Here is a 25,911-nt window from a genome sequence, read left to right on the forward strand (position 1 = left end):
AGGACACATTCTATCACAGCTGGCTTTAAAAGGATTCCACTTCCCAGAGAACAATCCCTTGATGAGAGTGGTCCCCTAAGGGGGATAGGGAAGGTGGTTTGTGAGGAGGGAAGGAAAAACCTCTATGGAGTAGCCCTGATGGATAATCTCCAGGACCCAATTGTCTTTGGTGATCTTGTTCCAGCTGTGGGTGAAGAAAGTAAGAGCCTCCAAAGATGACTGGAAAGGAAGTAAGTGGCAACAGTGGTGGTACGCAGGTCTCAATCTACTGTCAAAAATGGCCCTTGGCCGACAGTTGGGAATAAGCAGAAGCTGTGGCAGAAGAAGCCAAGAAACAGGACCTCTGAATCCTCTGTCATTTATACAGAGGCTCAGGGGGATGCTGGTTAGGGTGACCAGATGTCCCGATTTTATAGGGACAGTCCTAATATTCAGGGCTTTGTCTTATATAGGTGCCTATTATTTCCCCATCCCGATTTTTCACACTTGCTATCTGGTCACCCTAATGCTGGTAATATGGAGAGTGTGAAGTGGGGTGGTTGTAGTCTAAAGGACTCTCTGGTGTTTCCTCCTGGGAACTACAGCATAAATCCCCTGAGATCACAGAGTGGCTTGAGTCCTTCAGAGAATGCAAGGATCCGTCTGTCTTTTCCTTAAAAAAGGTTGAACTCAAAGAGGAGGTGTTGGATGGTTTTTGGACCTCTCTAGGAAAGCCTGACAACTGGAGCCACGAGTCCCTTCATTTCTGGAAGTCGCATTGGCAGCCTGAAGAGCCACCTAAGCTACTAAGCTCCCCTCATCCAGAAAGGACTAGAATTGGATTTGGTCTTCCATGGGAATTTTGTCTCTAAAGTCCACAAGCCCAACGTAGGTGCTGAAATCACATTTTGCTAATAATGCTTGGTAATTTACAGTACAAAATTGGAGACCTGCAGAGCAGACCCAACTATCCAGGAGATCCAGACTCCTGGAGCCCTTATCTGCCAGGATGGATTTCTGATATGGCGACTGAGCTCTTTCCATAGCCACCTGTACCACCAGCAAGTTAGGAGCAGAATGGGAAAACAAGAAGTCAGCTCCTTTGGCAGGAACAAAGCATCTTTTTGCTGTAGGGGCACAAGATGCTAGTTTGTGCCAAACCACTCTGGCTGGTTCTAATGTGGCCTTATGAATTGGAAGGGGCCACGCCAGTCAGTCCCTGTGGTTACAAAATGTCCAAGAGCCAGTGTTGAAGGTCCTGGACCTCTTCTAATGGATGTGTAGATCGTTAGCAACCCTTTGCAACAGCTCCCGATACTGATGCTGGTCTTCCAGTGAAGAAAGCAAAGAAGGAGTGATGCTATCATCCAGAGATGATGAGAAAGCCCCTTTTGGAACCGTTACTACCAGCAGAACTGGTTCTGGCTCTTCTTCCTCATACATCTATGGAACAGTCTTATGAGAAGGGAAAGAACAGTAGGACTCTGGGGGGAGGGAGGGTCTGCGTGCCTGCCAGATGAGCCCCAAAGGCCCTGATAAGGCCAGGAGAAAGGGTTCATTGGTCATGGTGACCCTAAGGGAATCAGTATCTGCTGTTCATGTCGGGGGTCATATCTGGAGGGATGGTAAGTAAAGCCTCTGAATTGTCTGTCAGGGTTCCTGTGCGGAGATACTGGTGCAACTATCTCTTCTGACTCCTCAGATTCCAAAGGATGATCCCATCGGTAGCAGTGGTACTGTTGGTACCAGGGTGGAGATGGAACTGTTCCTGAGAAACCAGTAACGATTCCTCTTCCAGATTAAGGAAGTCCCTCAGGAAGGCAGGACCTGAAAGGAGTGGAGATTGCAAGTAGAGGAGGAATATGTCCTCCAGTGTTACAATTGTCTCCATATAGCTCAAAGTCCAGGGAGTTCCAGCAGAGATGCCTGAAGGATGCGGCTTGTCTGTCACAGCCAAACAGTTTCTGGATAAATGAGGTGGCTCCGATGAGGAGTCCAGACCTGCATTCATAGCTGGGACTGGCAAGCGTCTGACTTTCTGCTTTGGTAGTGTAGTCACCACCAGAATTAGCAGATCCCCTTCCCCCACACCCCCATGCCTTGCCCTCCACCCTGGGGCTCTTCAGCAGAGCTGGTTCCATGGGTACAATATGTGACAGCTCAGGAAGGAAACTCATTTCTTCTGGACAGTCCCCTGCACCCATGAGAGTACCCCTTACTCTCCTGGAGAGCCTTATAGGAGGAGTTCTTGGGCTTTGGTGGTAAAGAGTCTGCTCCAAAGCTCGTGCTTGGAGGGGCACTGCTGGTCAGTTGAGGCCAATGTACGGCGTGCGGGTGGAGGGGCACGGGGAGAATAAGGTCTCCCGGCCCACGTCAGAGTGAGGACTCATAGCAACTTTTTTAGTTAGCACTCTTGAGCCTCTCTAGTTATGGGTGGAAAGGACTGACAGATACTGCACTTTGCAGAGATATTTGCCTCACTCTTAATATAGGCACCATTGATGCTCATCAGTAATGGAGAAGGAGCAACGGCAGGAGACACAATTCTTGCATCTTGGGACTCTGGGCATTTTTCCAGGATGGTGAGGATTTCCTCTGATGGGAGGTGGGGGGAGGGGAAGGGAACTATCCTATACTAACTATATAGTATACCAACTCTGACTACTAAGCTAAGATATAAAACTATTTACAAAGATTTTACTTTACAGATTATGTGTGGAGTGAAGGACAATTCCTACTCAGGCCATGCAGCAGTATGAAGGAACTGGAGAGGTGTTGACCTGCACTGCCTCTTATGCCCTTGGTCAGGAGCATGAAGAAAACTACTGCACATGTGTGGGTCAAAGGACACTGCTTTGAAGAATTTCTGGACTTGGGTGCATGACATGTATAAGCACCCATGTGTGGAATACACCCAGAGATCATCACTCGAAGAACTTAAAAATTCTGTGAACCCACATGTACATTTATCAGTAATATGACTGTACATAGATAATAGGTGTTTTTAAGAGCTGTCTTGTAGACGTCTATGTATTCGCCTTAAAAAAAAAAGTGTGGAACACTCATTAGTAACTCTGCCATTGGGCTGCAGGGTTACCGACCAACTTGAAAATGGTAAAAATTCAGAGTAAGACATTTACATTTTTATTGACAGTTGTTAAATTAACAGTGTCCATCTTCCATATGATGCATTTAAATGGGACAGTTGCTTCAGGGCACACTGCAGTAACAGCACCAAAACAAGAGCTAGACTTGAGAAAAAGCACATGTACAGTAGTTAAATGAACAGTCAGACAAGACTAAAAAGCACTTTCAAAAGTGTTCTTAGTTAACAAGTGCATAAGAAGGGTTCTGGTGTCACTTACACAATTCTAACCTGGAACTGCCACTGGAAACTATTTATTCATTTTAAAATAAATCTGAAATTGTCTAAAGCAAAACAGAAACTGTGAGAGAGAAAACGGAACGAAAAATCTCTTCCTCCAAGTGTAGCAATGAAGCAGGGTATGAATTCCACAATACCAATTACTTCAGCACATACAGTGCCCTCAATTTTGTAGGAATGAAAAATATTTGAATAATCCAGCTGATTGTAGCTCTAAATAAGAGACTTTAAAAAAATAAACAAACAAACCAGAAAGATCTCATCAAAATACATAATCTCGGTATGAAGGTAATTTGGCTTAAGCACTTCAGAACATGGTGCTAATGAAAAACGATCTCTATAAACATAAGATTGTAGAAAAATTATATCTGCCTCTAAACACTAGAAAAGTTGTCTACTTCATTATAGAAAGACAGTAGCCTTTCCATATCTAAGGTTGTAAACAATTTTCTGTTATAAGGCTGTTTAACATAAGTACATACCATTAAGCTCCAGAGAGCATTATCATGCTTGATTTAGCTTTTTAAATATTTACAAGCCATATAGGGGCTCCAGCAGGATCAAAATTCACAACAGGAACATCTGTGGTGTTTATATTACACAGCATAAGTACTTGATGATGCATAGATAAATACCATCAATGTCTGAAGACCAATAACAAACTAAAGTGTCATGGGAGGGAAAAATTCAAAACAAGTATTTACAACAGAAGGAAATTCCCAAAGGAAAAAAAAACTTGTTAAAATGAATTTAAGGATGAAATACATAAAAACAATATAAGGGGGGAACCCAATATTTTAAAAGAACATTGCAGTTTTAAAAATCTAATCTTAGGAAGTCAGGAAACTGAAAACAAAGGTTAGATATAAAAAATAAAAGCTTGGAAGTATGGAAATACAGAGTCAAAATAGCCAAAACAACTGTAATTCTGTCCCTATATCCTTAGGATAGTGTGGGCCATCCTTATAACATATTTCAGAGTGGTAGCCATGTTAGTCTTTATCAGCAAAAACAATGGGAGTCCTTGTGGCACCTTGGAGACTAACAAATTTATCTGGGCATAAGCTTTTGTGGGCTAAAACCCACTTCATCAGATGCATGGAGTGGAAAATACAGAGGCAGATATAAATACACAGCACATGAAAAGATGAGAGTTCCTAACCAAGTGGGGGGGGGTCAGTGCTAACGAGCCAATTCAATTAAGGTGGAAGTGGGCTAGTCTCAACAGTTGACAAGAAGGGATGAATACACCAAGGGAGGAAAAAAATCACTTCAAAAACAGACTCCAATGCGAAACTGCAGAACTGGAATTAATCTGCAAACTGGACCCCATCAAATTAGTCCTGAATAAAGAGTGGGAGTGGATGGGTCACTACAAAACCTAATTTCTCCCTGTGAATACTCACTCCTTCTTGTCAACTGTTTGAAATGGACCATCTTGATTACACTGGCCTCATTAGCACTACAAAAGTGATTTTTCCTCCCTTGGTATTCACCCCTTCTTATCAGCTGGTGTTAATTGACAGTGTCATTGAAGTAAATGAGGCTACACTGATTTACACCAGTTAAGAATTTGGCCTCTTTTCTATTTTTAAAAATGATTAACCATGAGAATGTAATATAATGGATGTATGTGTCAGCTCCTCTAGGTCAGAGTGTCTAATCAGCTTCCTGGAGAGTTACTTTGGGGTATTTGTAAAGTGAGAGAGGTCTGGGTAGCTACCTGGTTATTGGGTGGTAGAATCTCAGACCCATCTCAAGAAAGTAAGTATATTGCTTATGGAGAGGAGGTGAATGGGGTAGACTGATCTTTGCATCTTAGAGTAGAATTGTGGATAGCAGACGCATTGGGTACCCATAACTTACATTGGCAATAATGGAAGTTGAGGTGATGTAGCATCTTGCAGGGGGCCCTCAGCACCTTGCAGGATCAAGCTCTACATTATTTTATGATAAGACTAAAACAAAGCATTTTTAAAAAACTACCTTCCTTTCCATAGCTGGGCTGCTCATTCCCTTTGCTAGTTTTCCCCTCTCCTCCCTTACATCTTAAGGAAATCCCAATATTTAGGTATAATACAAATGCAGGCTATAACTCTGCTCAGCTTTTATTTTAAACCTTGGAATCACTCCAGTGAAATAACTATTTCATCACAGCAGATAGCTTTTGAATAAAGGCTATTCTCTTTTAAGAGTTAATGATATAATTATACTAGGGATTACTTTACACATTTGAGTAGTGAAACAATTAGCAAGATTACCGGTAGAACATTTAAATAGAATACTTCTAGTTCTATCACGGAACTGTAGAGAAGGAACCAAGGTGCCATTTAAGATGTCAAAGGTAACTTGGAATTCAATTACAGACTTATTTAAAAAAAAAAATTGGCTATATATTGTGCATGCAGATATGAAAAAGAATATCCACGGATATTTTCTCACAGAGAAAAGCGTGTTGTACCTCTACTTTAAAAATGTTAAACACCTGGGCGTACAACCTTCACAAATATCAAATGTCAAGTTGGTGTCTAAAGAACTACTGTCCTTGACCAGCTACACATGTGAACAGTTCATGGGCTACTGATCCTGTGGGTGGAATGGGATAAGATGCATTAAACTGAACAATGCCTGAAGTCATATAATCAAAGCTAAGATCAAACAGATTACCCAAGTGAAAAGAATGAAGGGCCTGATACAGAGGAAATAGCAGCTGAATGACCACAACTCTCCTAGAAGTGGCTGGCTGCAATGGCAATTGTAGGTATTCAGCACCTCTCAGGATCAGGCAGGAAATACATATACTACGTGTCCAAAACAGAAAATGCAGGACTTTGGTTTTACTGCAGAAAGCATGGCTCATCGGGGTTTACTAAAGACAGAGGCTTCTGGAAAATATCCCATTTCTTTACAAGAATAAGTTTATAGTTATGACATTTTCCTATTCCACTAATAAAACTGATTTACACCAGAAGAGGAAAAATCATTTTTAGTATAACAGTGAAATTAAGAAGCATCAAATTTAAAACAGGTAAAAGGAAATACATTTTTATACCTAGCTTGATTCACCTCTGGAGCTTGCTGCCACAAGATACTGTGGCCAAGATCTTAGTAGGATTCATAAGAAGTACTGAATAAAAACATCCACAGTTGTACTGAAGTAAATTTATGAAGGATATAAAGACTCATGCCTCAGGACCCAAGCCAAGTACTTACTGATTGGGGTAGGAAGAAACTTTTCCTATGGGCAAGTTATTCCCTAATTGTCTATTCCCAAGCACGTGGTACTGGCCACTGCTGAAGTCACCATATTGAGTTAGATGGACCACAGTCTGATCTAATATTGAAAGAGCAAGTCATCATCTATAAAGCACATGTTCTGAGATCACACACACTACGGGATTGCTTCTGTATCCAAAAATTTCAACTATAAAGAAATCAAGGGAAATATTGATTATATGCTGTGTGTTGCCGTGTTGTAGCTGTGTTGGTCCCAGGAGGAAATACTTTCTCACATCATCTACCTTGTCTCTCTGTATATGGAAGGAATTGTTTGACCATATTATAACTATTCATATTTTTCATTAGTTTTACATAACTTCATTGATTTTAATTGCCTATCAAAAAGCCAATGTTGGACAAGTACACTGTTAAATAAAAAACAGTGAGCCTAAAGTGATAAAAATAATTTCAAGAAGATTGTATTTCACTCCCATGTGACTTGTGGGTGCCAATCTGAAAACTGGGCAGAACCCCAAAGTTGGAGAATATATATTTTTTGCTAATAAATCTAAGCATACACATTTAACTGCATCTTGAGCACTTGCTACCTTACAGCCAAAAATCAGTGAAAATAGTTTCTTCTGTGTTCTTATCATACATCAGAAATATTGCTAGTCTAGAAAAGTAGTACCTGCCATCATTGTCATTACAAAAATAAGTGAGCAAAGTTTATGCGGGTAAAACATGTCCTAATAGAAACAAATACAAGAAAGCAACGATACAAACAAATTTTCTCCTACTCCTTCATGCACACTGGTGATTGTTTTTAGAAATAACTTAAACCCAGCTGTCCACAACCCAGAAGATTTGCAATTACTTTTCTATTATTTTACACCACAAGACAACTAGGGTACACATGAATTCTAGCTCACTGGAAATTTTAAGCACAATATAAGAAATTCACAAAAACTACAATTTTAGGGACATGAATGTGTCCTCTGGTCTAATGTGCTTGACCTTTTAAAAATGTACAAAAGAAAAAAGGTGCAAAAACATAAATGAGCAGTCTTTAAAACTGCATGAAAAGTTTAACTCCCAAAGGGAGAAAAGTCTCAGTTGAAAGATATGGGGGTCTCTGAGCATCCACCTGTCTGCCAATCATCCTACAGCTCACAAGTACTTTCTCTCTGAAAAGGTCCCCCCCCCCTTTTAATAAACTATCTTCAACCTGATTTCAAAAGGGCTGGGTTTTTCATTTCTACAGAAAAAAGTGATCATTCTTCTCTAAAGCCTTAATTTAGTAGGGTATCCCCAGAACTCCAGTGTCAGAGAAGCACTATTTATTTATATAGTCAGAAAAAAAAAATCAACAAAAAGAAAGTAGATGATGATTTGCTAGGAATTAAATATACAAAACACCCTGCACTGAAACAAAGCAGGACTTGTTCGTGTCATTTTTTAAAACAGAACTGATGAGCGCAGAACACTAACGTGCAATGTGTTTTTAGTTTGGTGTTCTTGCGTGTGCCCATCCTGAAGGCAACTCAGTCCCACAGTTATTTTAGAAAGCAAAAGAAGCGACACAGGCCCACAAGCCATGATTTAAGACACACTCACTTATCCACGAAGCAGTGCAAGGGCAAGGCTTCGATTATAACAAGCTTTAAACTTTTCCACGCAAGGGGAGAGAGCGTATGTGTCGTTAGAGTGGGAGGAAGGACCTCAGACATCCATCTTCAAGGGGATGCCATCCTGGCCGCAAAATAAGTTAGTATCCCTATTCAGACACGTCACTAAACCTTCTCCCCCCACCCCAATCTTACACCCACCCCCCTCCCTGCATACAGAGCTGCTTCCCGCGAGATGCCCACCCACACTAAGCGAGCTGGTCCCCGGCACCACTCACCATCCGACACGCACTGAGAGCGGCTGCTGATTTTGAAATTCACCAGTTTCCTGTCACCTTTGGAGCTGCCGCAGCCTCCTCCTCGCTGCTGCAGCTGCAGGATCGATTGTCTCGCTCGCCCCTTTTTTAAATATATCAAATTTCTTACAGCGCAGCACAACCCACCCCGGCGTGGAACCCTGGGACTGGCCTCCCTACGATTGGCGGGGCCAGGAGCCCTTCCGCCGCCCCGTTGGCTCCTTCTCCTGCCAGTCTCTGTGCGGCAGCTGGAAGGGGCGGGGAAGGCTACAGACCGGCCTTTCTCTCTCCCTCCGCAAACGCTGCCGACACCACATTCCTACCGGGGCACGTGACCCGCCTAATTGCTCCTCTGTGCACAGCTGGGCAGGGAGGGAGCTGTCAACATCGCCAGGCTGTGATTTCCCTACACCCCCCCTGAATTTCCCCAACCACCCCCCACCCCAGTTTTGTGACTGGAAATTTGAATTGAAATAAAAAAAATTAATACACACTTTAAAAGCATATACAGTGTATGATAAAATATGTGTATCTGAAAAAGTATAATACATTTGAAAAGTATGAACATAGACCAGCTTCCTTATACAGCTGTTGCTTTTTTTTTTTTTTTGACAATGTCAGTGCATTCATTTTGGTGATGTTGGCCAACCTAATAATTTCAAATGATGATTTGTAAGCAAAGTCTAAATGAGCTCTCCGTGACAGCTAATGATGAGCTGGGGGCTGGGGGGAAAGGCTTCAGGACCAGATTGTATTTACATTCACACCTAATCTACCTAGGTATCCAGCAAACAGAGCTGTGCTGCCCAAGTGATAGATTTTGGCTGGGATTGGGTTACAAATCACCTGAATGGGAAGGGGGAATGAAATGTTGTTGTTCTTATAGTATGAGTAAAGGGCAGTAGAACTGTACTTAGCCTGTGCTGATTGAGGGCACTAAGAGAGAGGGTGGGGGCCTGTCCCTCTCCCCTGTTTAAAGACAGAGCTGATTAGGCTCCATAGATAGTCTTTTGTTCTGTTAAGTGACCACTGCAGCTGAAATCACTGATAATCAGGTCTAAGTGCTTAGTCCTGCTGTGGGGATAGTGTTTCTGTGGCCCAGACTGCACTAGCAGTGAGGTTCCCCCACTGAGAGCTCAGCTGAAATCACTGAGAGCTGGGTGGGACCTCAAGAGACCAAGTCATAGAGGTCACAGTGGTAGGTAGCAGCAGAAGGTGACTGTGCAGGGCTATTGGCAACAGAGTGGTGAAGTGAATGGTGGCATAATGAACAGCTAGTGGCCAGAGTGAACAGTAAGCAGCTGGAGGAAGGAGCAAGGTGCCTTCTTGCCCCCCACATGAAAGCACCTCTGAACTCTGAGTCTCCACTAACCAAGGTGTGGTAGAGGGAAAAGTGAGGGGCATATTAAATAAATGTTTGTTTGACTATATTTTAGTGACTTTGCTCCAGAATGCTAGATTTGTGACTGGGAATGGAAACATATAAATATGTTTCTTAGTAGGCCAAGATTTTTAAAATGCATTATTTGCCAAGATTGTTATCTCACATCTTTGCTATCTTGGAGGTCATTATGTTGGGGAGTTTCTATACTAAACATTTTTATTATAATTTTTACATAAGAATGGTCATATTGGGTCAGACCAATGGTCCATATAGCCCAGTATCCTGTCTTCCAACAGTGGTCAAGGCCAGGTGCTTCAGAGGGAATGAACATAACAGGTAATCATCAAGTGATCATCCCCTGTTGCCTATTTCCAGCTTCTGGCAAACCGGCTAGGGACACTCAGAGCATGGTGTTGCATCCCTCCCCATCCTGGCTAATAGCCACTGATGGACCTATTCTCCAGGAATTTCTCTAGTTCTTTTTTTAATCCTGTTATAGTTTTGTCTTCACAGCATCCTCTGGCAAAGAGTTCCATGGGTTGACTTTATGTTGTGTGAAGAAGTACTTCCTTCTGTTTGTTGTTTTTTTTTTTTTAAACCTGCTGCCTATTAATTTCATTGGGTGACTGCTAGTTCGTGTGTTATATGAAGGATTCAATAACATTTCCTTATTCACTTTCTTCACACCAGTCAAGATTTTATAGACCTCTATCATATCCTCTCTTAGTCGTCTCTTTTCTAAGCTGAAAATTCCCAGTCATTTTAATCTCTCCTCCTGTTTCATACCCCTAATCATTTTAGTTGCCCATCTCTGTACCTTTTCCAATTCCAATATATCTTTTGGGATGGGGTGACCAGATCTGCACACAGTATTCAAGGTGTGCATGTACCATGGATTTATATAGAGGCAATATGATATTTTCTGTCTTCTTATCTATCCCTTTCTTAATGATTCCCAACATTCTGTTTGCTTTTTTGACTGCCACTGCACATTGAGTGGATGTTTTCAGAGAACTATCCACAATGACTCCAAGATCTTTCTTGAGTGTTAACAGCTAATTCAGACTCTTTCATTTTGTATGTATAGTTGAGATTGTTTTCCAATGTGCATTACTTTGCATTTATCAACACTGAATTTCATCTGCCATTTCGTTGCCCAGTCACCCAGTTTTGTGAGATCTCTTTGTAACTCTTCACAGTCTGCCTGGGACTTAACTATCTTGAATAGTTTTGTATCATCTGCAAATTTTGCACTCACTGTTTACCCATTTTTCCAGATCACTTATGAATATGTTGAACAGTAATGGTCCCAGTATCGACCCCTCAGGGATACCACTATTTACATCTCTCAATTCTGAAAACTGATGATTTATTCCTACCCTTTGTTTCCCATCTTTTAACCAGTTACTGATCTATGAGAGGACTTCCCTCTTATCCCATGATGGCTTACTTTTCAAAAGTCAATTTAATTTTTTTTAAATGTATCTTAGAAATCTAGACCTGTTATGTGTTTTGGTGTAATTTGCATTATCCTTATGTTAAATTTGCATTATCCTAACAAAACATTTACTTTATTCATATCTCTTTTATATATATCTCATCGGCTCTGATGCCCCCCCCCCATTGTAAATTCAAACACTCCCTCCCTAATTTCAATTCCTGGGGAAACCACTATCTCCAGGTCCGCTCCAGAGTGCACCCAGCTTTGGAGCTCCTTCCTTCCAGAGAATGAGCTCACAAGGCCAGCTTCTCCAGGTTGTCAGTCCGCCTCGGGAACCTGGAGCTGAGCAGGGATAAAGCTCATCAGCTGCAAAGCCTCCATCATTTGGCAAGAGACACCTTGATTAATAAAGGAAATTTCTCTTCCCCACCCCCCAAAGTGATGTCTGGCTCTGATTTCAATAACTTCCCAGCTAGAGCCAGTATCCTGGGTGGGTTGTGTTATTTGGAAACACAGCACAGCCATGCACTAGTCAGCAGCTTCAAGGGCTTTGGTGACAGATCCACATTTAGGCCAGAATCTGAAATTTTGACCAGCACCTTTTCAAGGGTCTCTTTCAATCAACTTCTGTCTGGAAGGATTCAGGCAAAGATAGCTGCTCTAGTCACCCAGAGGATGCAACAGACATTTCAGCAATCACCTCCACAGCCGAATATTAAAGAAGGCACCCCACCACATTTAAATGAACACACAAACAGCAATGTCTGCAGTTAATTATCACACCCATAACTCCTCATGGTTACAAAATGTGCTAAACTTCCCCCCAGGGTGGCACCTGGAACTGGCGTACCACTGAGCCCACTGACCCACCAGCCTGGGCTCCCTCACACAGCTGTGCTGCTGTGACAAGTTGCAAAGCCCTCCAAGCTTGCACATTCACCAGCATTCACACAGGTAGGGACACACCCAGCTGCAGTTACATGCAGGCTCTCTAACCACCAGCCTCCTAGCCTAGGACCGCAGAGCAGTACCATCCTGCCCTGCTCAAATCTGGCCAGTATATGGGTTTAATACCCAATCTCCCTCTCCCCCAATGTGAAGAGGACCATGCGCACTTGTGGTTGAGATTTTCCCCAGACCTCTTACACAAACACACACTGGTTTGGATTAAAACATAAGATATGTTTATTAATGACAAAAAGATAAATTATAAGTGATAAACAGATCAAAGCAGATTACCTAGTAAATAAACAAAACTGCAAAGTGAGTTTAACATACTAGATAAGTAGAATATTAATTAGAAAATTCTCACCCTGAGTGATAAACAGGCTGGCAGATTCTTAAGGCACAAGCTGCCTTTGTTTTGCAGCTTGGGTTTCCCAGGTTTTCATACACAGGCTAGAAATCCCTTCAGCCTGGGACCATTGTTTCCTCCAATTCAGTCTTTTTTTTTTTTCTGAGGTGTTTCCCAGTGTGGTGTTGTAGGAAGAGTGAGGTACCATCATGATGTCATTCCCCCCCTTTTATATCTTTTCCCACTTGCTGGAAAGCTCTTTTACTGTGACCTGGGTCAAACAGTTCCCATTGTGTAGTGCTATCTCTGAGACATTTCTATTGTATGCAGTTCCTGGAGTAATCCTGGTGCCTGTGCGCATTTCCTTAGTAAGCCATTAACACTGTTTGGCCTTTTTACTGTTGTGCCTGAAAGGCTGCTTGTGGGTGTTTTCAACCTCACAACATGTTTCAGTAACACATACATAGCCAAACTTCATAACGTCACATCCAATGATAGCATATATAATCCAATGAGATGTTAATGTCTAGCAGATCAAGACTTTTGGAATGACACCTCACACGGCATACTTTGTGCAAAACGGATCCTGTACGACAGGGGTGAATAAGGGGATTCCAGGGTGTCACAATGGGGCTTTACCTCCAGTTTTGATTTTGAGCCACCACTACGTTGACTCCTGTTACAGACAGACTGGTGCAGTTACAGAGGGGCAGACCACCCCTCCTGATTTAGAAAAGCCACAAAGGGAATCTCTGTAGGATGTATTAAGTATGGTAGCTCCCAAATGACTTTGCAAAGCTACAAGCTGCAAAGCACCACGTGCCCCATTCCCACTTGCTCCGTGGCCATGCCCTTGATATCCAAACCTGCACACAGTTGGCCTTTATAGCAGTAACTTAGAAGGAGATAGACAGCTATCCAGGGGAGGAAGTACATGCTGCCTGGCCCTTCTCACAACCCTCCTCTGTTGGATGTGGTCCATTGAGCTCCACTCCACTTCACTTATACAGCAAAGAGGAAGGGAGATAGAAAGTGGCATAGGCTTGCATCAGTGTGACTGCCTATAAAGCCAATGAACATGCCTGGATTTCACTAAAGACCTGATCCAAAGCTAATGGAGAGACTCCCACTGACATCAGTGAACACTGGATCATGCCCTCAGGGCAGAATTGTAAAACAAGTGTAAGTGAAGGCATAATTTGGTCTTTAGAATCTTTTCTACTATTGATGCATGAGATGCAGAGCATGGAGATTGGCTTTTAAAACCCAAGCTGAGTTTGCAAGGCCTGCAGTTAGGCAAAAGGTCAAATCTCTTTACCTATATGCTAAAAATATTTGATACAGAAATCCTTGTGAGATGATGATAGAATATCATGATTGGAAGGGAGATCATCTAGTCCAACCCCCTACTCAAAGCAGGACCAATCCCCAGGCAGATTTGTACCCCAGTTCCCTAAATGGAACCTTCAAGTATTGAGCTCACAACCCTAGGTTTAGTAGGCTAATGCTTAAACCACTGAGTTATCCCTCCCTGCACAATAAAACATGGAACACCACAGGGCCATTTTTATAGTCACATCTCAGAGACGACACATGCGTTAAACAAGACTTGGGAAAACTTCACAATATTTTCACAGTGGCTCAGTTGTTGCTCCTGTTCTGATTTCAGTTTTTTAAAACATTTAACAGCTTACTCCAGCCAGCATGCTGAGGCCTCCTGAACATTGCTTAGTACCTTCTGAAGTCAATGCCTAAACAAACCTTCCTCTTCTCACTACTGGTACTCTCCCACTATGAGAAGCGGTCCAGCCTTGTGCTTTCTTCCCTCCTCGCTGACAGACAAAAGCAGAACAGACCATGAGGAAGTCCCCTTTACATTTCAGCAGTTCCAATTTTGAAATTTTAATTCCTTGACAGCATGGTGTAGTTATATCTTCCACACGGAATCTTGGCTGGAATTTTAGGACCAAATGCTGCCCTGAATCTACCTTATCAAGATATCTAAAAAGATACCTCTCACCTGAATATCTAAAGCTTACATTCTTAACAGCTATTAGTGGGTTTGGTTGCCTCAATTTTTGGGTCCCCAAATTAACAAACCTAAAAAGAACCAGATATGCTGAACAACCCATCTTCTGTAAATCAAGCCTTTTAAGGGGTCTCAAGCTGGGCACCCAGAATCACAAGTCTTTTTTGAAAAAGTGTAACTGCGTGCAGGATGGAGGCACACATGTCTGATTCACTCTCACTTCACAGTGGGTTTTGTGTGTGCACAGCACAGGCCAGAATTTAGCTTTTAATGGGACTTTACCTGGTGAGAGGCCTAAAGCTTTAAGCTGAAGTGCATGCATGAGTTTTAAATGTATTGGCTACTGTCCATGCATGCCACTGACTGCTCTCTACTGGACAGAATGTGAGACTTGCTCAAAAGTGTTTATCATAAAATGGCTGATAGTTAACTCCCACCTCAAACCTAGATCCCTACCAATACAAGGCATTCCACTGTACATTTCTCTCTCTGAGGAGAAGATGAGAGAACAAAAATTCCTGGTTAAATATACCATATGCACAATGGATCTGATGACTTCAAAGCCCTGTGTTGCTATGGCTTCAAATACTTTGCTGAAGCTCTAGTTCACATATAATCTGTCTTCTGCTTAATTCAATGAGATCTCCAGTGGCCTGGTAAATAAGTGCTGGTCATTGAGATTTAAGTGCCATGGAGGTATCTTTAACTTATGCACAATATTTTTTAAACAGATATGAAAAAATGTGCTGCTTATTTGCTTGGACCACTATTTCCCTCTTCTGTTTCACATACATTACCAAAAGATACTCCTGCAGATTTCTATTACTGACCTATGAGTAGAGTACAATTTACTGGTTCCGGCCCCCATTGTGGCTGCTTTCCACTGGTTTGCTGGTCTTAAGCAGCTGCTCAGCCACACAACAGGCCGTTCCAACACTGAAGAAGACTTGTCAGATGGAAGTGAAGCTGGACTCTGGATATCCTTGGATGCAGGAACAGCTCTTAGTGGCTGTTACAAATGGGTGCAAAATAGCACAGCTCTGAGACTGGTGCTCATGGGGGCATTACAAACCAGCCTCTGAGCAGCTGGATATATAATCCTCTTTGCTCCTTAGCTGTATGTCCTATTGAGCAACTCAGCTGGATGAAAGGATCTAAGCCACTGTAGCTATTATGGAGTCACTTTAATGTCAAGATACAAAGGAAATTAAACTCATTTAAAATGAATAGATTCAAAAACGCCAATTTGTTTAACAATATATTCTCTACAATTGCTGTCAATTTTAACTTAATCTTTTCCAATTTTTTCTGCTTAATACAGTTAATTATCATGCTAAGAGAAAAAGTATCTTAATATGAATCACACGGAATCAATATAGTCCAGGTCCAAAACTGATGTAAGGCAAACCATTGCAACAAAAGCTTGTAGTGCTTATTCTTTTGCGCAATATATTAAATAGTTTGTGTAGTCCCTATGCTTTGGATTGAGCACTTCACATGTGCATTTTCCTGTAACTGAACTGAAGACTATTATTAGTTTTTATATATTTGTTGTAACAAACTGCAGTAAAAATACTCCTATAAAAGTGAATGGCTTTGGGAACATATGTGTACTATCCTGTATATCCATATAGAGATACTGCCACCTTGTGTGGAGAAATATAGATGCTTTTAAATACTCTTTCAACACTTCAGCTACTCTAGGGATGATTGCACTGACTGACGATAATATATTACAGTTATTGCTGTATTATGTAACATGCTTTGGGATACTTGGAGTATGAAAGGTTCCTATAACAAACTGCTATTCTACACTCACTATATTGTCCTATTGTTTGATGCTGAAGTGTTTTAGGGCCAGATTTTTAAAGCTGTTTAGGCATTGCTGCACTGTGTCACAATATCTAACCAATCTGGGAGCCTAAATCTTGTTTTCAAAAGAGATTTAGACATGTAGGAGTCTAAATTCTATCAACAGACAATGGGATTTAGGCTCCTAAATGCTTTTCTCCCTTTAAGCACAACAAAGCATAAATAACTAAAAACATGGGCAGCTAAGTGCTTTGTTGATGGGAGCATGCTAGCACAATCAAACAGAATATGTACAATGATAGACAATTCAATATGCTATACTAAAGATTAAGTAGAGATTTTATTCTGCAGTATGACAATTCAACAAAAGAAAATGCTTCTTAAGTTGTCCGGCTTTCATCTACATTTTTAGTCAGGCTGTATTTTACATGTTTGCTCGCATTGTAACTATCTATAACTATGCATTATCAGTACACAGGTACACCATATTACTAAACTAGCACTTAAAATCCTCACTCTCAAAGTGCATGGAAAAAATTACAAGATAATTTCTTTAAAGTGACTATAAAATGGTGAATTAAATTAATTTTCATATTACTTAATTTAAAAAAACATCAGAACAAGGAAAATAGAGAAATAAAAATGATATTCATAAGCTTTAAGACCAGAAAGGACCCATTATGATCATCTAGTTCAGGGGTGGGCAAATTGTATGTTGGGCCATGAATGCTGACAAAATTGGGGGTTGGGGTGCGGGAGGGGGTGAGGGCTCCAGCTGGGGGTGCGGGCTCTGGGGTGGAGCCAGAAATGAGTTCAGGGTGCAGGAGGGGGCTCCAGGCTGGGGCAGCGGGTTGGGATATGTGAGGAGGGTGGGGGCTTTAACTGGGGGTGCGGGCTCTGGGGTGGGGCTGGAGATGAGGGGTTGGGATGCAGGAGGGTGCTCTGTGCTGGGATCGAGGGGCTCAGAGGGTGGGAGGCGGATCAGGGCTGGGGGTGCTTACCTCAAGCAGCTCCCGGAAGCAGTGGCATGTCCCACCCTCTGGCTCCTATGCAGAGGTGCGGCCAGGAGGCACATGTGGGGCAAGCCCCAGACCCTGCTCCCCAGCAGAAGCTTGAGGGCCGGATTAAAACATCTGAAGGGCAGCTGGATGTGGCTTCTGGGCAGTAGTTTGCCCACCTCTGATCTAGTTTGACCTCCTACATAACAGAATCCATGGAATTAACCCAATAATTTCTTATCAAGCCCATATGCTGTGACTGAGCTAGAGCATGTTTTTAGAATGACCGCCAATCTTAATTTAAAGATTTCATGTGATGGAGAATCCACCTCATCCCTTGGTAATCAGATCCTATGGTTAATTATCATTAAAGGCAATGTTAAAATTGTGTTCCTTATTTCTAGCCTTAATATATCTAGCACAGCTTCAAGCCTTTGTCTGACTGCAACATTATAAACATCTCTAATTGTCCCAAATCTTCTCTTCATGTAGGTGCTTGTAAACTGTGATCAAATCAATTTATTAATCTTCTCTTTGATAGCTAAATAGATTGAGCATCCTAAGTCTTGCACTATAGAGCAGGTTTTCCAGACCCCAAATCCTTCCTGTAGCTCTTTTCTGAACCCTTTGCCTTTTGTCATGTCTTCTTTTGAGTGTGACCACCAGAACTGGACATTGTATTCCAGTAGTGCTCACACCAATGCTGTAATTTGTCCTCGCTACTTCTACTAAATACTCCCATTCATACATCTCTAATCCTTCTGTTTGGTGTTGTCAGCAGCAAAAAGTGCCAGGTTCAAAAACCTAGAGGACCCTTTAAGGTGGGGTAGGCAACCTATGGCACGAGTTCCAAAGGCGGCACGCAAGCTGATTTTCAGTGGCACTCACACTGTCCAGGTCCTGGCCACCGGTCCGGGGGGCTCTGAATTTTAATTTAATTTTAAATGAAGCTTCTTAAACATTTTAAAAATCTTATTTACTTTACATACAATAATAGTTTATTTATATATTATAGACTTATAGAAAGAGACCTTCTAAAAACGTTAAAATGTATTACCGGCACACAAAACCTTAAATTAGAGTGAATAAATGAAGAGACTCGGCGCACAACTTCTGAAAGGTTGCCGACCCCTGGTTTAAGGGGTACAGCTACACAGGGATAAAAGATCTTTGCAGAGTCCCAGAGCTCAGGCTCTAGCCTGAGCCCAAATGTCTACACAGCAATTTTTCAGCCCTGGAACCCAAGTCCTGCAAGACTAAGTCAGTTGATCCTGACCAGCCTTGGGTTTTTTATTCCTGTGTAGATATAGCCTAAAATTCTAACAAATACCACCAGGTGGCACCCCTTCCCAGAAAAACTAAGTACTTTCCCTGGGCTCCATTAGCAGGCATATTTCCCCACTCACAAGCACTGAGTATGTATATGAAACGGGAAATTTTTTAATGGGGAAAAGGGGACACAGAATCAACTTGGAAGAACAAAGCAACACTAGAACTCTCTCTCCACACACACAAATACCCACCACTACTGTATGTTCAGGATTAGTCCTTTAACACAAAAACAATGAGGAGTCCTTTTGGCACCTTAGAGACTAACAAATTTATTTGGGCATAAACTTTCCTGCTGGTGTCATGTTTTATAAGTAAATGTCCCTTTAACAGTCACATTCCCCTCCATATCTATTTACAGCCCACTCACCACTGGTGTCAGTGGTTAGAGAAATCCCAAAGTTCAGGCAAGTCTGTCTCTAGCTTCTAGGGGAAGCCCTGGCTGAGATGATTTAATTGGTGTTGGTCCTGCTTTGAGCAGGGGATTGAACTAGATGACCTCCTGAGGTCTCTTCCAACCCTAATCTTCTATGATTCTATTGCTTGGTTCATTAAGGTCAGTACCACCAGCTATAGTGATTTCAGCTTTATTGGTGCTGAGGGACGTCACTGGAATTCACTCAGCTCTGATAATGCTCTCTGTTGCTTCAGCAAACATCCACTTTTCACTGCCAAGTCACCTCAAGTCACAAAGTTGTCATTGCACTGTCTCTTTGCAATGTGTATAGGGATTTGTGGCATATAGGCCCTTTGAGCAGAATCCTTGCCACATGGCATGCACTCCCTGCCAGAAAGTAAGAACCCCTCTGTCACTGACTTGTATCCATACTCCACCACGCAACCATGCTAGACTGGTGTTAGGTTAGGATGACTCCTCACCCAGCTGCCCTTTTGCCACCAAACATGGATAACAACATTTCAGTGTCCTTTCACCCAAAACTAGCTTTTCTCCAAAGCAACCAAAATTTGCACATAACGAAGATGCAAATCAGGCCTCGCTCAGTCATTCTCTTGCCCCTGTTCATAAGTAGATGGTGGCAGAGAGATCCTTCCCTTATGGTGTTTCTGAAGCTGCTCTGGGCCTCTTTCCCCTGTTCACTGACAGATGATAGCAGTGAGTGCCCTGCCCTCCAGAGCTTCAGGCCACAGGGCTTACACATCCAAGAATCACATTAGCCCTCTTAGCCACAGCACCACACTGGAGCTCATGTTCAATTGGTTATCTACCATGACCCCTAAATCCTTTCCAGAGTCACTGCTTTCCTGTAGACAGTCCCTCAGTCTATAAATGTAACCCACAAGATACAAATGATTTTTTCTTGTCTACTCCAAGTGCAGCCTGTGACAGAGATGGCAATGTCTTGCAATATCCCTGGGAAAGCCTTATTGAATAAAGTTTAAATAGCTTTGGAGCCCATTGTATGAAATGCAGAGGTTATGTAATACTCTAGGCCTGGATGTTCAAAGGACTTTATTGAACATTGTGGCAGACAAGAATGGTCTTTTGGGACAACACATGCAATGTAGACTTCCTGGGCAATATCTAGTGGGCGGTGAATGCAAATTCCTCCCCCACTCCATCTTGTTATGCAAAACCCCAGCCTTCTGAAGCTGCACCATGAGGAGGGGTCCATTATCTGCTGTTCATGGAATCTGAAGATCAAAGGCCCATGATGTACAAAGAAACAGACTGATCTACCCAGACTGAGTGCTAGTTCTGAGCTGAAGCTATTACGAACTTCTAACCACAGAACCAGGGGTGGCTCCAGGCACCAGCACACCAAGCACGTGCTTGGGGCGGCAAGCCACGGGGGGCGCTCTGCTGGTCGCTGCGAGGGCGGCAGGCAGGCTGCCTTCAGCGCTTGCCTGTGGAGGGTCCGCTGGTCCCGCGGCTTTGGCGGACCCTCCGCAGGCAAGCCGCCGAAAGCAGCCTAGAGCCGCCCCTACACAGAACACTCCTTTGTGAGGTTTGAAAGGGACTGAGTCCTACCAGAGCCCTTGTTGGAGCTACAGGGGTGACCTCTGGTAAGCCTTTGGCATGCATATAGGAACTTCCACTGTTTTTTAATTTTTTCTCTGCAACATTTTCACATTAGAAATAAATGTACTTGCTTATAAAGGACTGTGTGGTAACTTATAACTGCTGGCAGCTATGCTGTTCATAAGCCTTCAAAAAGAAAGCAAAATGCAGCCACTGGCCTGGTTAGGCAGTCTGTTTCACTGACAGTATCAAAGTGTAAGCAGGGAACTGCGCAGCCTGGAAAAATCCTGGTCAGGCGGAAGAGAGATTGGGTCTCTGCCTAAGAGCAGTAGCGTAGCTAGCAGGGTTCAGTGGAAGCAGCCACTTCCCCTCAGGGTGGCAGGTGCGGAAGCAGCGCCTGCCAGCCGACACTGCCAACAGCACGGCCGGAGGAGCCGTGGGGCAGCAGGCATGGAAGCGATGCCTGCTGGCCAGCTCTGCCAGCAGCACAGCCGGAGGAGCCATGCGGGGGCAGCAGACACGGCCGGAGGAGTGAGGGGGCCGGCTCCTTGGCTCAGAGCTTGGCGGCCAAGTGCTCCCCGGCCCCCCATTGCTAATGCAGCGGGCGGGGGGAGGCGAAAGGGCCCCTGTGCCTTTAAGGTCGCCTGGCTGGCGAGCCCCGCGTGGAGCGCACCGAGCACTGGGAGCAGGCCGGGGACAGGCGGCGGCGCAGGAGGGAAAGTGAGCGGGAGGGGGGAGGGGGTCCGGTCGGGGGGCATGGCCAGACGAGGAGCCAAGGGAGGGCACCTTTTTTATGTTTGCTCCCCTTACAGTGAAAACCTGGCTACGCCACTGCCTAAGAGAGGTGACAACTGAGGAGCTGGGAGCCTAAAGGAAGGATCACAGAAAGGGAATTAAGGTACAGTTCCCCAGAACTGTGACAGAACCATTACTTCACTGAACATCTCTAGCTTTTAGTACAGGAGAGGACTGCATCAGGGTGGTATGTCAGAGTGGTACTGACTTGATTTCGTGGCAACTGGATCTGGTGCAAACAATTAGTAGTACCAAAGCAATTCCTCTAGATTTCATGAGGATGCGAGCATATCGGTTGTTACTATACCTTGAGGAACAACTTTATACAGTGCTCAAAGAAGTCAATGATCTAGTAAGGATATAAATAGTAAAAACTGCTAGTGCAAGATGCTGGGGGTGTAAAGGGGATGATGGGAGATTACTGGCCTGTCTTTTGTTTTTTAATCACTCCCCGTCTGTGCGTAATGGACAGTGTTGCCATCTCTCCTGAATTTATGGAATAAGGTGATTTTAGCTCTCACTACAGGAGCTCTCATTGGAAGACCCAAGCGATATTAAATTACACAGAATTGCATAAAATGCTTGAGCCTCCAGCATCTCCGAAAGCCCAAATATTCTAATTCTCTCCCCTCTAAACTCCTACATCTGCTCATCCCCAAAACCAGCAATTAATTATACACCCCAAACTGCCACACCAATTTTGCCCTGTCAGCTACACTTCAATTCTGCCTAGTCCCACTGCTTTCCCCTCAGCACATCTGCCCCTCCTACCACCTTCACCCTGCTCTCTCCTTTCCCAGGCCTGGTGCTCCAGGGATGGAGGAAGGGGCGGGGAATTGTGAGCCATTTTCTGTAAGAGGAGAGGAGAAAGAAGCCTAAATAGCTGCACTCTTTCTTCTCCCTCCTCCTCTTTTATGAAAATGGTATGGGCTCCTCTCAATCCATACCCCAAAACTCCTCTTAGTTCCTGAGGGGAGGGGTGAGAGCTCTGTCTGCCTCCTGCATCTGCCCTTATTGGCTACTCTGCCTTAGGAGTCAGGAAACTGAAAAAGGCAGTCAGTCAATCACAGATGGGTTTTTGCTGGAGAGAGCTGAAATTCTGTGCAGGTGGAGCTTCTGGTGTCATGGCAGCTCCCTCAGGGGCTATTGTAAGAGGTGGCTACACTAAGTCTAGCGCCTAGCCCATCTGTTCATTCAGGTTCTTATACGGGCCCCTGTCCTTCCCCTGAGAACTATCTGCATAGAGACAGTAGTTGCGGGGACATCCCATGAGTTACACACAGCAGCAGATTTGCATTCTTTTGTCCCCCATGCCAGGGGTTTGAAAGCAAGGGACCACAGACTGCTTTTTAAAAAATCTCATAGACTTTAAGGTCAGACTTTAAGGCCTGCATTCTGCAGGTCACAGAACCTTAGGGTGACCAGACAGCAAATGTGAAAAATTGGGACATGGGGGGGTGGGGTGGGGGAGAATAGGAACCTGTATAAGAAAAAGATCCAAAAATCAGGACTGTCCCTATAAAATCAGGACATCTGGTCACCTTACAGAACTTCACCCTACCACTCATGGTTAAGGCAGTTGAATGCTGCCCTGAAGAACTGGATTCTATCCCTGCTTCTGCCAAAGAGCATCTCTTATGTGATTCTGGGCAAGTCACTTAAACCAAACTTCTTAATCTCTCAATACTGTGCCTGTCTCTGCTCCCTCCAAAAAAATGTGGAGTCCTTCCACTAGTTTGCTGGGTCTCATCACTCACTTCCCTCCATCCCAGAGCACTAAGTACTGCTTTGGCTAGGGCAGACAGGAAGGAACAATAGGTTGTGTGAGCAACATTTTCCAATCTCACAGAACATTTACATGGGTGAAAAACAGTTTACTCCTTCATCAAAAATAGGCCTTGCAATGACTTTTACAAGTGTGCCTCAGTCCCGGGGCTTCACACGTAAAGCCACAGACATGTTCATTTTTTTGTATATAAAGACCATAGTCTCACTGCTTTGCCTCATTTTGTGTTCCTAGAATAAGAAAAATTACACTCCAGTGCCACAGAACATATATTTAAAGGTATCAACTGTTGAATAACACCTCAGCTCAGATCCATTTTAAGCTTCCCATTTTATATAATCTTTGGGGTGTTAGATAAGCAAATATATTTCAAACCTACAGGTCTTAAATTGTTCATTTCTGAGTAATAAACAAATTAGTAAAAAAAAAATCAAGATCTGTTCATAGAGAATATACTAGAACTAATGTGGCTTCGCACCCAGCTACCTCTTCTTCCCCTCCTCTAGTGAGCCTTGTGATGTTTACTGAGCTCTCTGATCACCTCTTGTGGGTGTCACTGCAGTTGTAGCTACCTAAACTGCCATCCCCAACCATTCATCAGTTTCTGTTTCTTTTAGACTGTAAATCCTCCAAGTCAAGGCTCTCTCTATATTTGTGTTTGTACAGCACCCAGCACTGTAGAGTACTAAGCATGGTTAAGAATTGTGTGCTAATGTAAAATAGAGACCCTTCATACTACTAATATGGACTTTGCAATTTCTCACCATAAAATTGTATTGCTCATTGTGGCATTGTGTAGTTTAGTTTGAGTAACTGTTTAGAAGCTTGCTGGTTGGCGAACAATCCATACAGCACTCAGATTCAACAATCCAATAGGCCATGATGGCACAAAAACAGATGAGGAAAAACTACCAGTAGCAGTTAAGAGGAACAAAATGTATGTGCAGGAATGTGCTTTATTGAGAATTTATTACTGTTCTACAAAATGCTATTGTTAGAATAGTTACACACCGAGCTATCCTATGAAATACACAACACGCACTTCAGACAAATCTACAGTAGTTACATTGTCCAGCCCCTAAATTCATGGATATTCTAATGTTATTCTTGAATGTCAAACATTTCAACTCTTTTCAAAGCATTGTTGTTAAAATTAAGAGGAATTCTACTCTATTTCTTCTATTGTGCAAATCACTGTAGTATCTGGGTACCTTCTGTGTAGCTTGAGAAGGTTTCTCTCTCTCACCAACAGTAGTTGGTCCAGTAAAAGATATTGCCTTGCCCACCTTGTCTTGCTTTCTAATAGTTCATTAAGCAACATGACTAACATCTGTTGTGTGTTGTTTGTTCCGTTATCCTCTCCCTGGAAGAAGCAGCACTTACAGTGAAGCACACTTGTTTTGGTAGGGTTTTAGGCTTTCTGGGGTTTTTATATTATAATTATAATGGTTGATTTTATTTATGTTAAAGAAGGCATCATCAAAAAAATGCACCTTGCACTTGGATGTAATGTTCCTTAGGAAGATGTTTGAGTAGTTAGCAGGCAGTGGCTTATTAAAAGAGTGGTTTCACAGATAGCCAACATGTAATTCTGAGCTCTGCTTACCAGAAAAGATTATTCTGCTATGATGTGCATTTATTTAACCATCATGGACAATGACTCATAAAAAAAGCAAACATATTTCACAATATCTGTTTTTCATATGCAACTAAGCTGTTTTTCCACTGCAAACAGATAAGCCACGCTGTTCCCTTGTGGAGTGCAGAAGCCAACGGAGGAGATGAATCAGAAGGAAAAGGGAGAGGAAAACAAGCAGCCCTGGTGCAAAGCCATGCACTAAAATTATTCTGAGAGACCTTAATTTTAGAAGTTTTCTAAATGGGAGAGCATACAGCGGCTGGCTCTCACTTACGGTTTACAAAGAAGTTTACTTGTGTGGTTCTTTATTACCTTGCAGTTATTCCAAAGAGGACTAAGTAACAGAAAAAATATTTTTCAGCAATGTACATCACATCCACGGTTTTAAACACAGCTCATGGTTCTTTTTAAAACACCCATCGCCGTGTACGGTGGTTTCCTCTTTATTCTAGATTGCATGGTCTTAGGGAAATAGACTTTGCTGTGTGTCCGATAAAGATCCTAGCAAAGTTTTGGCACTCAGAATCATTCCTTTGGTTCAATAAGGGAAATGTTCACACCTGTTCCTGGAATATTCTGAAGTTAAGTTTCCTGTCATGATTTCCTGTCAGATTTCCTGTCAGATTGCTGGGTATGGAGTAATGCAGAAGCTTCAGAATTAGGCTTAGCCTCTGTTTTCTCCTGTTGGGGCCTCTAGATCTTAAATGCCAAAAAGTCAACATGCAAACATCCCGGAGTCATTTGGGCAGATCCTCAATTGATATTAATTGACATAACTCCATTGAAGTCCACGGAGCTATGATTTGGAGCCCATGGAGCTGAGGACCTGCCCCCATATGTACAACAAACAACATATAGATGGTAATGACAAACCTTCTATAATCAGGAATGTCATAATAATAAAATGTCTTTTTTA

General features: G+C 42.9%; 1 protein-coding gene and 1 long non-coding RNA gene across 5 annotated transcripts in view; one reads left to right on the forward strand and one right to left on the reverse strand.

Annotated features, from left to right (window-relative positions):
• Positions 1-25,911, reverse strand: part of ARHGEF10 (Rho guanine nucleotide exchange factor 10) — a 199,061-nt gene that overhangs the window by 171,804 nt on the left and 1,346 nt on the right. Inside the window, exon 1 of one of the 4 annotated variants that reach the window (XM_039529514.1) lies at positions 8,490-8,752. The exons of the other annotated variants lie outside the window; for them this stretch is intronic. The gene's annotated coding sequence lies outside the window, so the exon portion shown is untranslated. Of the gene's footprint in view, positions 1-8,489; positions 8,753-25,911 lie in introns of those variants that run through there. 4 annotated transcript variants of the gene reach the window in all.
• On the forward strand, positions 9,759-25,319 carry LOC120400656. The gene is made up of 3 exons (XR_005595947.1): positions 9,759-9,883; positions 21,588-21,673; positions 25,092-25,319. It is a non-coding gene; the product is annotated as an uncharacterized LOC120400656 (long non-coding RNA).

This window comes from Mauremys reevesii, linkage group 3, assembly GCF_016161935.1.
Source record: "Mauremys reevesii isolate NIE-2019 linkage group 3, ASM1616193v1, whole genome shotgun sequence".
NCBI lineage: Eukaryota > Metazoa > Chordata > Testudines > Geoemydidae > Mauremys > Mauremys reevesii.